Below are 12,689 nucleotides of genomic sequence, written 5' to 3'. Positions count from 1 at the left end.
AGACATGTGTGGGGGCCTGGTAGAGGGTGCCCTGCACTGCTGGGGGGTGGGGGTGCTGGGAGACATGTGTGGGTGCCTGGTGGAGGGTGCCACTGGATGCTGGGGGGTGGGGGTGATGGGACACATGAGTTGGACATGAGTGGGGGGCAGTTGGAGGGTGGGGGTGATGGGAGACATGAGTGGGGGCCTGGTGGAGGCTGCCCCTGCACTGCTGGGGGGTGGAGGTGATGGGAGACATGAGTGGGGGCCTGGTGGAGGGTGCCCTGCACTGCTGGGGGGTGGGGGTGGTGGGAGACATGAGTGGGAGCCTGGTGGAGGGTGCCCCTGGATGCTGGGGGGTGGGTGTGCAGGGGGACATGTGTGGGGGCCTGGTGGAGGGTGCCCCTGGATGCTGGGGGGTGGGGTGGTGGGAGACATGAGTGGGGGCCTGGTGGAGGCTGCCCCTGCACTGCTGTGGGGTGGGGGTGATGGGAGACATGAGTGGGGGCCTGGTGGAGGCTGCCCCTGCATTGCTGGGGGGTGGGGGTGATGGGAGACATGTGTGGGGGCCTGGTGGAGGGTGCCCTGCACTGCTGGGGAGTGGGGGTGGTGGGAGACATGAGTGGGGGCCTGGTGGAGGGTGCCCCTGGATGCTGAGGGGTGGGGGTGATGGGAGACATGAGTGGGGGCCTGGTGGAGGGTGCCCCTGGATGCTGGTGGGTGGGGGTGCAGGGGGACAAGAGTTGGACATGAGTGGGGGCCTGGTGGAGGGTGCCCTGCACTGCTGGGGGGTGGGGGTGCTGGTAGACATGTGTGGGGGCCTGGTGGAGGGTGCCCTGCACTGCTGGGGGGTGGGGGTGCTGGGGGACATGAGTAGGGGCCTGGTGGAGGGTGCCCCTGGATGCTCGGGGGTGGGGGTGCAGGGGGACATGTGTGGGGGCCTGGTGGAGGGTGCCCCTGGATGCTGGGGGGTGGGGTGATGGGAGACATGAGTGGGGGCCTGGTGGAGGGTGCCCCTGGATGCTGGTGGGTGGGGGTGATGGGACACTTGAGTTGGACATGAGTGGGGGGCTGGTGGAGGGTACCCTGCACTGCTGGGGGTGGGGGTGATGGGACACATGAGTTGGACATGAGTGGGGGCCTGGTGGAGGGTGCCCCTGGATGCTTGTGGGTGGGGGTACAGGGGGACATGAGTGGGGGCCTGGTGGAGGGTGCCCCTGGATGCTGGGGGGTGGGGATGCAGGGGGACATGTGTGGGGGCCTGGTGGAGTGTGTCCCTGGATGCTGGGGGGTGGGGGTGATGGGAGACATGAGTGGGGGCCTGGTGGAGGGTGCCCTGCACTGCTGGGGGTGGGGGTGCTGGGAGACATGTGTGGGGGCCTGGTGGAGGGTGCCCCTGGATGCTGGGGGGTGGGGGTGCAGGGGGACATGAGTGGGGGCCTGGTGGAAGGTGCCCTGCACTGCTGGGGGGTGGGGGTGATGGGAGACATGAGTGGGGGCCTGGTGGAGGGTGCCCCTGGATGCTGAGGGGTGGGGGTGATGGGACACATGAGTTGGACATGAGTGGGGGCCTGGTGGAGGGTGCCCTGCACTGCTGGGGGGTGGGGGTGCAGGGGGACATGAGTGGGGGCCTGGTGGAGGGTGCCCCTGGATGCTTTTGGGTGGGGGTGCAGGGGGACATGAGTGGGGGCCTGGTGGAGGGTGCCCTGCACTGCTGGGGGGTGGGGGTGATGGGAGACATGAGTGGGGGCCTGGTGGAGGGTGCCCCTGGATGCTGGTGGGTGGGGGTGATGGGACACATGAGTTGGACATGAGTGGGGGCCTGGTGGAGGGTGCCCTGCACTGCTGGGGGGTGGGGGTGCTGGGGGACATGAGTGGGGGCCTGGTGGAGGGTGCCCCTGGATGCTTGTGGGTGGGGGTGCAGGGGGACATGAGTGGGGGCCTGGTGAAGGGTGCCCTGCACTGCTGGGGGATGGGGGTGCAGGGGGACATGTGTGGGGGCCTGGTGGAGGGTGCCCCTGCACTGCTGGGGGGTGGGGGTGCTGGGAGACATGTGTTGGTGATCAGTAGTGCAAGGTGACATGTGGGTTGGCTGGGGGGCATGGCCATGGTGGATGGGTTGCCTGTGGGAAATGAGCAGGGGTGCAGGGTAGTCCCCTGTGGTGTGGGCTGCCTGCAGGGGCCGTGGAGGGTGTAGAGGGAACACCTGGGAGGACCCACACGGCCAAATCACGAGTAGCATTCCCCGGCACCACCGAAATACACGTACCCTTCTGAAATCGCGTATGAATCTTCCCGCGCACCTCGGAATACACGTACCCAGGCCAATCGCGTGTGGAACTACCCGCGCACCCAGAAATACACGCACACGCTATTTTTCACACAGCGGGTGTCCGTGTTTGTCGGTACCCCTTTGCACCTCATTTGTCCTAGAGGGCCACTGTATGGACCATTCATCATGGCTGTATATGGGTGCTTTTTGTTAGCGCACATTTTGGCGCACATTTATTTCAGGCGCAGGGACGCTACCGCCTGCTTTCTTGTGGCGTACTTGTTTGGCCCTGTGCGTGTCTTTCACCGTGCGCTGGTTTGTCCTATTCGATTCCATGAATACGGGTTGTAGGCGAGCGTGTGGGCGTTCCGCGCACTTGCCTCCTGTACTTCCCCCGTGACGCCCATATTTTCACGCGTTGTTCCCCATTCCGAGTGTTACGCCCCGTGTTCCGCCTACTTTTGTGATGTGCGCCGCGCTATGTGCGATTTCGCAGTGGCCGTGGCGCATGCTGTTGGATGACCGGTGCGCCGGCGTGCGCAGCGCACTTTTTCAGCACACATCCAATGTTTTTCTCACGCACGGACTTCCATGAATCGATGTGCGCTGGTTTCCCTGCGATTTTCGCACTTGCACTGCGATTTTGGCACTTTTATTGCGAATCGCACGTTTTGGCACCTCTGCGCGGGAATTTTCGGCGCATATTAATTCCATGAATTGACCCTTAAGTCTCTTTTCTACAAAACGTCTCTTGCCTCTGAGGTCCCGATGCGTTCCAAAAATAATAAACAAAAGTTCCTTTCTGCTTGCACGTTGGGTGACGCCTTTTCACCCCTCGATCTGCCCTCTTCTGGGCTCAGTCCCGTCTCGAATGTCAGCCTCCCTCTGTCGGGTTCACTTGGGCTTTTCAAATCAATTTCTATTCTGGCATTCACAAATCTTAATGTCTTTTTAAAGAGTTCACTGTGAACATCCCTCCGTCGGGTTCACTTTAGTCAACATATTGTTTATCGGGACTTTTAGTCTTCGCCCCCTTTTCATCGGCATTCCCCCCCGTCAGGTTCACTCTTGCCAACTTTTGCCAATCACACAATTTCTTCTAATTTCATACGATGCAGGATTCACTTCGCTTTACAATCATCTGCCAATCAAAGACTTTCGACTGTACAGAGGATTTTGCTAGAGCCCTGTAGGACCACTTTGACCCCTTTCTTGCGTCTCTCCCAAGGCCGTCTGATAACGGTAGTTTCAACAATAGGGTAATCGGACAGAGTTTCTCGAGTGGGCACCCATGTGGTGCCAGACTCCTCTGCAGCTGGTTTTCCCCTCTCGATTAACAGTTTTGTACTTTTCTTCAATTAGCCATTTGTTACTTTTGTTCAACAGTTCGGGACCACCCATCGGTTTTCCCTTCGACTCACCGGTTGTGATGAACTGCTTGGCTTTTCTCGTCTCTGGAGACAAGGCCGGTACCACAGTGGCAGGCATCTCTCCCTGGCTTGGTTATCAGTGGAGGGCCATGTGTACCGTTGACATCTGCTGCAATACACACTAGTTATTGTTCGTGGTCTTACGACTCCTTCAACGAAGGTTCAGCGGGCCTGTGTTGGAAGGGGCAAGGTCTCTCCTTGTCACCCTTTCGGTTGTGGCCGCCTTTCTCCTCCTCTTGGACTGCCGTGCTGGGTTAGCTCTCTCGTCGTGCGGTCTGCCTTGCTCGTATTGTGTCTCATGCGCCACCTTTTATGCCTGTCGGGAAGGGAAAGGGCCGTCAGGTGTCTATGATTCTGGTCAATTGCCTGACTTTGACTGACCCTTGTGTTGGGACATGCCAGGTAAATGGCTGCTATTCCGTTGTTTTTTGTGTTGTGCGAAAGTGTTCATGTCGGAAAAGGGGGCTGGAGTATAATGTTTGAGTATCCTACGTGGTAGGATGGGGAAAAAGTGTTATAAGAAGTCTACCACGTCTCATCCATCAGTGTCCCACTACCTGAGGACCACCCGCCCCAATCCAGGTGATCCTTCCTCACTGGTCCACCCCTAGGAACTGGATCCAATAGAATGGCCGTGTCCTTGCCACCTGGATGACAGATCCCCGGGAACTAGTCAGGGAGACACCTTCAGGTTTCTCACAATACACTGGCAACCTGCTTTTCTTGTCCCAAAGGGCCTCCATTAAACCAGCCTTGTGGAACACATTTTGTGTCTTCCAACACCTGTTCAAGGATTTGCTGTACCGAGTTTTAATATATGGTAAGCAAGTTGAGGCTCACAATTTTTTTAGAAAATGTGTGCCAACTGCATGACAAGTAGGCCACTAAATTCATTTAATTTTTCTTTGTTCTCTTTTCTCCGTTTTCAGCACTGCAGAGTCTTTCAATCCAGTCCTGAGAAAGGTGGTTTACATTTAGCAATACTGCTGAAACTTACTAAAGGACCTCTCTTGTAATGTTTATTCACCACAGACCTAATGACACACGTGATTAACTCCACACAGAAGATACCATATCTTTTCTGACCATTTCAAATAATCCTTAGCAAATAGGAAGAATTTCTATACTTTCAAATGACCAACCAAAAGTACAAGAATAGCACATTGTCCTTACCGATGTCGACAGTTAAAACATTCGAAATATCAGCTATGATGTGAATAATTTTGGTCGCACATTCATGATCAATTCTTACATTACTTGCAATGTTTTGTTCAACTGTTTTTGAATGTCCTACGCACCAATGATTTTAATAAATTATTTGAAGAACGTTTTCAGCATCTGACAAGGGTGCTACTTTACTTTGTTTTTCCCTTTTCATCTATTGGTTTAGTATTCTATCCTTACCCGTCACCCTGGCAGGGTTCACCACCGATTCGATCTTCTTTTCGGCCCTATTTCTAAAAACTTTTTTGTTCGACCTAAACGATTAATATTGTCAATTAAAATTGTGTTTGATGTAAATATTTGCATGTTTTAGAAATAAATTAATTTGTTGAAATTAGTTTTGACGTCTAGTCCACCAAGTCCTTCTCCTTCCTTCAGTGTTATGCAGTTGATCACTTACAGGACAGATTTTTAAGCACCTTATGATGAATATATATGAACTAATTTAAAGGTTCTATTTTCCGGTGGAAGTCTTTGTTTCTGTTCGATTGGACTGCCTGTACCATTATGGGACATCTTTCCCTGCCGTTGCTGTGCTGCCTCCCTAATAAGTCCTTTTGCCTAAGCACCTTCAGGTAGGAAGTCCTCCTGGGCTGGGAGTCAGGCAGCTTGCAACTACTCTGCCACAGCTTTGTTTTGGACATCCTGGGTCACCCCTTGCCATTGCCCCATTGTGGAACTGTTACTTCAGGCTTGCTGCACTTTTCTGCTCCGCGGAGCTGTCCTGGAAACTTGGTTGTGTTACTGTGTGCTTGTATCATAGTCCATGTGGATGCTGGTGCCTCTGCCTTGTGATTTGTTTTCCAAGATTTCCTGTTTGTTGCTCATTTTAGTCATTGTGATCATCGCTTCAACTTGTGATTGAGTTCCTTTAAGTAAGAGGTCCTAAACAAAACAAGCCTGACATACATTTGGTAACCACTCCCAGTTTTACCACTGTTCGGAGACAAATCTGCCTCATTCAGCACCACAAGTACTTATCGCCAGGTCCCAATACATTCTCCTGATCCTTTATTAGGGCTACCTTGGAACCACACATACTGGAGTTTTGAGGTTTTTCCCCTTTACCATGCTTTACATTGCCTTGAGAGGCCCTGTACTCCCCTCTGCAGCCAGCTATTCCTTGTCTGCTAGTTCTTGAACCCTAGGCTAAAACATTTCTTGGGGTCCTCCAGTGGTGTCTCATTTGGCTGGTTGTCATTTCTGGTGCACCTGTGAAATACAAGAAGAAATTACTTACCCCAGGCAAAGTTCTTTTGATGGATGTTCCTCCCATGGATTATTCATCTTTGATATATTCATATCCTGATTTGCAGTCTCAGAAAATGTCAACAGCAGGGGGTACTGTACAGCATTGGCATCCCTCGACGGTTCTGATTCGCGCATCAGGACATGACATTGATTATAGTATAAATAGAATGCACTGTGCCTGTTGCCTCAAATCCTAGTTTTTCGCCTCGTTCTGCTGAGCCATCTTAAGTAATTAAATAACCTGCATCGGCATTAACAGAGCAGTAGTGAAAAATCCACCCAAAGTCAGAGGGGTAGGCTGAAACGGCGATGAGGAACACCTGGAAGGAACATGCATCCGAAAGAACATTGCCTGGGGTAAGTAATTTGTTCTTCTAATGGATTGTGTCCTCCCACGGATTCCTCATCTTTGATAGACTCATCAAAGCAGTTTTGGTGATGGAGGTGGGAGAATTGGATTTTTTTTGTGGAATTCTGATTTGCACAGAATATTGTGCAGAACCGCTCTTCCAAAGCGAGGCCCTGGCCCAACAGGGTGTCTAAGCAGTAATGCTTTGAGAGAGTATTGTGTGAGGATGAAGTTGCGGCATTGCAAATGTCCTGCGCTTGTACACCTCTTTGGAGAAAGTGGTAGGAAACTCCCCTGAAAATCTGTAAAACCATATCTGTTTCAATGTTCCAATCCTGGTGTATAGAAACTAATTGTAATGCTGTGTAAAAATCAACTTCTAGTACTATCAGTGATTGGTTCTAACCTAAAGCTTACCGCCAACGAAAGATTCTGCCGCATATGCAGGATGCATCATGTAAATGAAATAGCTAGACATGTAGGACTGTGGGTCATTTTTTGGGTTGTGTTTACATGTGAAATTTTGAAAAATGGGTCTGTGATTATGAACCAATTAAGTATCTTGACATTTGGATGTTCTGCCTTAACTCTAGTTGTTCCTCCTTGCACTTCATCGAACATGGGTACATGTGCCTAAATTGTTGAAAATGTGAGCATGTGATTTAACAGTGTTTTTGTAATAATGTAATACTTGTATAATTGATTCTCTCGATTTTAAATGATTTTAGCAAGTCTTATTAAATGTTCTGTATTTATTGATATGTAAATGAATAATTTTTTGTATTTTAATGTGTGCAATTATCGGTGCTTATTTAGTTGTGAAATGTTCTTTGAACCGACCACAATAAATAAACAAGAATTGCAATAATAATAATTTAAAGCAATGGCATAGCACTCTGAAATGCATAGAATGATCCGACCTGATGGGGGCGCTGTTGTACGCATCTAGCATGGCTGCCTGAAAGGCGAGCTCTGGCTCGAACGAAAATCCTGGTTAAATATATCCTGCCAACGCCGCTCTACATACTGAACAAACGAAGATTCCTGTGCCGGAAGGTCTCCTGCACAAACCCTGAAAAAGCCGGGCGAGTTCGTGGCTGGATCGCTGTGCAGCCCTGCTTGAGAGGAGAAGCGGCTGTGAGAAGGCGGCGTGGCCGCCCTGCGGCTCCACAGGACATCTGCTGTGGGCCGAGGCGTGACGGGGAAGACCCGGCCGCAGTGGGGGAGGGGAACCGGGGTGAACGCTGTATCGCGGAGCCCCTGGAAGAAGCAGGGGGCGACGGCACCCCCAGTCTGGTGCATTGAAACACTGCTGGAGGAGGACACGAGAAACTGAGGCGGATCAAGTTATAAGGGGCGAAAGCGGGAATCGGAGTGAGCCGCCGGCTGAGCTGTGCATGGCTCTGGCTGGCGCGTAGCACGGGAGGCTGTGCCCACTGCCGGAAAGCCAGGCCCTGCTCCCCCACTGAGGCACTCCGACAGAGATACCCAGGAACTGAGCTGAGACACGCGGAGGGGCGTACTCCGGCTCCGCACAACAAGTGGGGCGAGGTGTGGGAGAGACCCCCCCCGCCTCTGTAATAAACTCCAAGGCGGGAATCGTACCCGATGGGGTGTGAGACATGGAGGAATCTCCTTACGGTGCACCTTGGGCAAGGGCTAAAACAACATACGGACAATCAAAAGGCCCAGTGTGTGCAATACACGACACATGGTGAGGGAGCATCGGGAGTGCCCCGAGTGACTATTGTGGACCTGTGCTCGCACTAAGAGGAGGACGCCGAGGACTGTACCCCCCAGCATATGGTGAGACAACGCTGCTTGGTCCATGACAACCCCTGCGGTGGTGTGGCCGCTTTTGCCCCAAGATCCCTCAGTATCATAGGGACAGGACTAAAACCCCATTTACCCCCGGAGTGATACAGAGTGGCGCCCCACTAAGAACCTCAGTGAAATACCCATCCTGATCAGATGGTGGGGGTCCGCCTGGCAGCGATCTCCGCTCCGATAGCAGGAACAAAAGCAAGAGTGCAGACACCCGGTGCAAGCAAGGGATGTGGAGGAGATCGAGCTTCCACACTATCCGCTCCCTTCCCGCGGGACAATATGAGGCTGATCTTAACACGTGGGAGAACACAGTCCACTCTAAGGCCATATACTAAACTACATGGGCCGCACCGAGAGGAAGGGCACAGGAGGGAAAAAGACCGGCCCAATGGACTCCTTCGCCAGCTCCCAACCATGCAGGGTGGCCGACGGGTTGCAACAGGCACCCGACAGGCAGGGAGAAGACCCCTTGGAGCGCCTGGCAACACTGGTCCAGAACCGTTTTATGGCAGTTAATGTCAAATTGGATGACATAGTGGCAACGATCAGATCCCTGAAATCTAGAGTGGAGAAGGAGAGCTCGCGTATTACGGAAGCGGAGAATAGAATTAGCACAAACGAAGACACAATCTCGCAACATGGCGGCGACATAGCCCGACTCCAAACAGAACTACGCAAAACTCAAAGTAAGTGTGAAGATTTAGAATCGAGATCTCGAAGGAATAACATCTGGATTGTTAAGTTGCGGAAACCTTTGTTAAGTGCGACAAGGAGCGACAAGTGGAACACCTTCTGAAGGATATCCTGGGAGCAGAATCCTTCTCCGAACATTTCCTTGTGGAGAGGGCCCACCGCACTGTGGCTCCACTGCCGAAACCGGGGGCATCACCTCGCACCATAATAGCACGCATCCTTAACTACAGAGACAGGGATGCTGTACTCAGACTCTCCAGAGAGAAAGGCATTTTGCATTTCAAGCATAACAGAATTCATATATACCCAGACTTCTCCGCTGGTGTACAGGCGCAGCGCCGATCCTATGGACCAGTGAAAAAACAACTGCGGATGCGCAATGTACCCTATGCCCTCGTCTTCCCTGCGAATATCAGAATCCAACATGGTGGCAGAGCCCACTTTTTTGAAAATCCCACGGAAGCCATGTCATATGTGGAGGCTTCTATCCCGTTGCCTCCCAGAGACAGGGCAAATGATCAAAACACCGGACTCCAGCCGGGAGCGGAGAGACGAGACGCAGCAGACTGACCGGAGTACACCATCTAATCCCCATCACAGGAAGACAGGGACACTTGCAGAGAACGGCCTGGACACAGGTTTATTGTAGCTTCGAGCCGTGAGCCCCTGGAAAGGAAGCCGGATGGCTGCAGCAGGCTACCCTCAGGAAAGCTCCAACAGTTTCTTTTGGGAATGCCCATGGGGAAGGTTCCGGGAGCTATCGGGCAGCATCGTCATGTTGGGGGAGATGATGCGGGTGGGGGGTTAATTTGCTATATGAGACTTCACTATGTTGAGTTGTATGGGGTTCAAGTTGGGGGGGATGTGGTTCGGGAACCCAGTTGGAAGGGTTCTGCAAGTTAAACTTGGTGGTCGCGTCGATGTACATGACATGCTTCCTAAGAAAAACTGGAACAAGAAACACGGTATTGACACACAGTCATGGTACACACCAGAGCGATGAATCAGGGGCTGTAGCTGAAACTTCTTACATGGAACGTACGAAGGTTGAACAATCGAACTAAGTCAAACAAGGTGGGAGCCTATGTCACTAGACATCATCCTCAGGTGATCATACTGCAAGAAACTCATGCACTCCGAAAGGTAAACAGACTTCTTGAAGAACTGGGGACAACAGATACTACACGGACTACTCCACACAGGCAAGGGGTGTTCTCACTCCCATTCACCCCTCTGTAGGCTTTCGATTTGGTAAGAGCAAAGTAGACACTCAGGGTCGCTATGTCATAGTATGGGGTAGCGTTGCGGGGAGGGAGATGGTGTTAGTAAATACCTATGGTCTGAATTTAGATGACCCTGAGTTCTACATAGACGTGATACATGAAATAGGATACATGGGGTGCGAACAGATCCTGTGGAGGGGACTTCAACACAATCCTGGATATCACACTAGACCGCTCCACTACCAAACACCGAGCTCCCTGCAAGACTGCAGCAATTTTACAACAAATCCTATCACAGTTGACAATAGTCGATGCCTGGAGGTCGCTACACCCACATAAGAGGCAATACACATTTTACTCATCAGTGCACGATACGGAGTCCAGAATAGATTACTGGTTGGCCTCTACAACCCTCATGCACCAGATCGATAACTGTGAGATACTTCCCCGTACCCTATCAGACCAATCCCCTGTCACAATGGAAATGACACTGAGAAATATAAAACCCCCGGCTAGGAGATGGAGGATGCCAACAGACATTCTTAAGGACCCAGCAGTAGCCGGCGCACTGCATATAGAGGTGGAGCACTTCTTCGACACCAACAGGGGTTCAGTGGATAGGAATTCCACCCTTTGGGAAACCTTCAAGGTATGGGTGAGAGGAATACTGAGCTCCAAGTCCACGGGTATGTTGAAGGCAGTCAGGGTAGAGCTGGCAGGGATGGAGAAACGCCTGGGGAACCTGGAAGCGCGATACACAGATACACGCGATAACAAAACCCTCTCAGACATCAACTGCAGCCTATTGGAATTCAATAAACTAGCAACTAGGGAACTGCTCTATATGTCAATCCCGCATAGAGCGCGCAGATATGGAGAGGGGAAATAGAGCATGTTGTACCTTAGCTAACCTACTAAAAGCCGAGAGACAGCACACACCGATCTCCAGCATACTAACAGGGGACGGTACAGTGGCCACTAGCGAAGAGGGGATAAACAGGGTATTTACCCGATTTTATTTATTCAGATCTTTACTCTAATCAGGATTCGAAATTAGCCGAGGACGTAAAAAAGTACCTCGACAATATCACTCTCCCGATGATGCCCGTAGAATACAAACTCCCCGCTTGACCAACCCCTGACCACTGATGAGGTCGCAGAGGTGATCAAAGTCATTAGCTAGCGGCAAAGCACCGGGCTCGGACGGATTAGGAGCAGAGTTGTATAAGGAACTAAATGACGAACTGACCCCGGTGCTGCCGTCGATGTGGGAGGAAGCTATAGAACTGGGAACCCTGCCACCATCAATGAGAGAGGCCATAATAACAGTGCTTTTGAAACCTAGGCGACCACCCAACGAGATGTACTCCTATCGAACCTTGTCCCTAATAGAATGATCCGACCTGACAGTTTGTTTAGTCACGGCTTGGCCTAACTTGTGGTCAGTGTAACCAATAAATAGTTGGTCATCCTGTCTGACATTTGCCATTCTTGAAATGTAAAAGCTAAGAGCCCTTTTCGGGTCAAACCTGTGCAACCTCTCATCATACTTCGAAGGGTGAGGAGAGGGACAAAAAGCTGGTGGTGGCGTGATCTTCTGTGTCAGGTTAAAATCAACAACCTTGGGACGAAAAGAGGGACAAAACCACAAAACTACCATCTCTTTAGATAATACAGCAAAAGGAGGTTTGCATGATAAAGCTTGTAGCTCACTCGCCCTATGAACAGATGTGATGGCTAATAAAAAGATAGGCTTTCCAGGTTGGTAACCTGAGAGGACAAGAATGGAGCAGCTGAAAAGACACTCCCATCAGAAATGTAATAAAAAAGTTCAGATCACGGGACGGAACCAGAAAAGGGACGGGTATTTGTTAGACTTTTCAAGAAATACATTACAATAGGCATCATAAAGTAAGAGCATTGTTCTGGCATGCATTTAAACATGGTTTGTGTTTCCAAGTATCCCTTAACGGTAGTCACTTGAAGCCTCTGATGGGCTAGGTGCCGTAAAAAAGAAAGCACTGCAGGTGTATTGCAAGAGAAATAATCTATATCTTTGGCTCTACACCAGCTGCAAAACCTGTTCCAATGGCAGCAGCACAGTGCTTAAGTTGCTGGTTTTCTGGCCTAAAGCAACACCTCCATAACTTCTTCCGGGAGGTCCCAATCTGTATATCTTAGGAAATTGCCTGGAGCAGAAAAGATCATACTTTGTGTACATACTGGACACTAACAGAGCCACTTGAGGGGTTACCCAAAGTGCGAAGATCTCTAGAAGGACTTCTTGAGCCAACTCCCAGTCGAGGGAGATCATGCCCTGCCTGCTTGGAGCGTCCGCTGTCGTATTCTCTTCCGCAGCAAGTTCAACAGCCAACAGAGAACCTGTTTTGTAGAGCCCAAAACCAGAGCTGCATTGCCTTCCTGCACAGTAGTAGTGACCC

At 51.3% G+C, this 12,689-nt stretch overlaps 1 protein-coding gene across 2 annotated transcripts in view; it reads right to left on the bottom strand.

The window, feature by feature from the left end:
• USP33 (ubiquitin specific peptidase 33) overlaps window positions 1-12,689 on the bottom strand; it is a 1,143,586-nt gene that overhangs the window by 823,031 nt on the left and 307,866 nt on the right. The gene's annotated exons all lie outside the window — the stretch shown is intronic.

The sequence above is a fragment of the Ambystoma mexicanum genome, chromosome 1q (assembly GCF_040938575.1).
Source record: "Ambystoma mexicanum isolate Mex_15411 chromosome 1q, UKY_AmexF1_1, whole genome shotgun sequence".
NCBI lineage: Eukaryota > Metazoa > Chordata > Amphibia > Caudata > Ambystomatidae > Ambystoma > Ambystoma mexicanum.
Note: the sequence above shows the minus strand (reverse complement) of the source record. Positions and strands in the feature narration are given on the sequence as shown.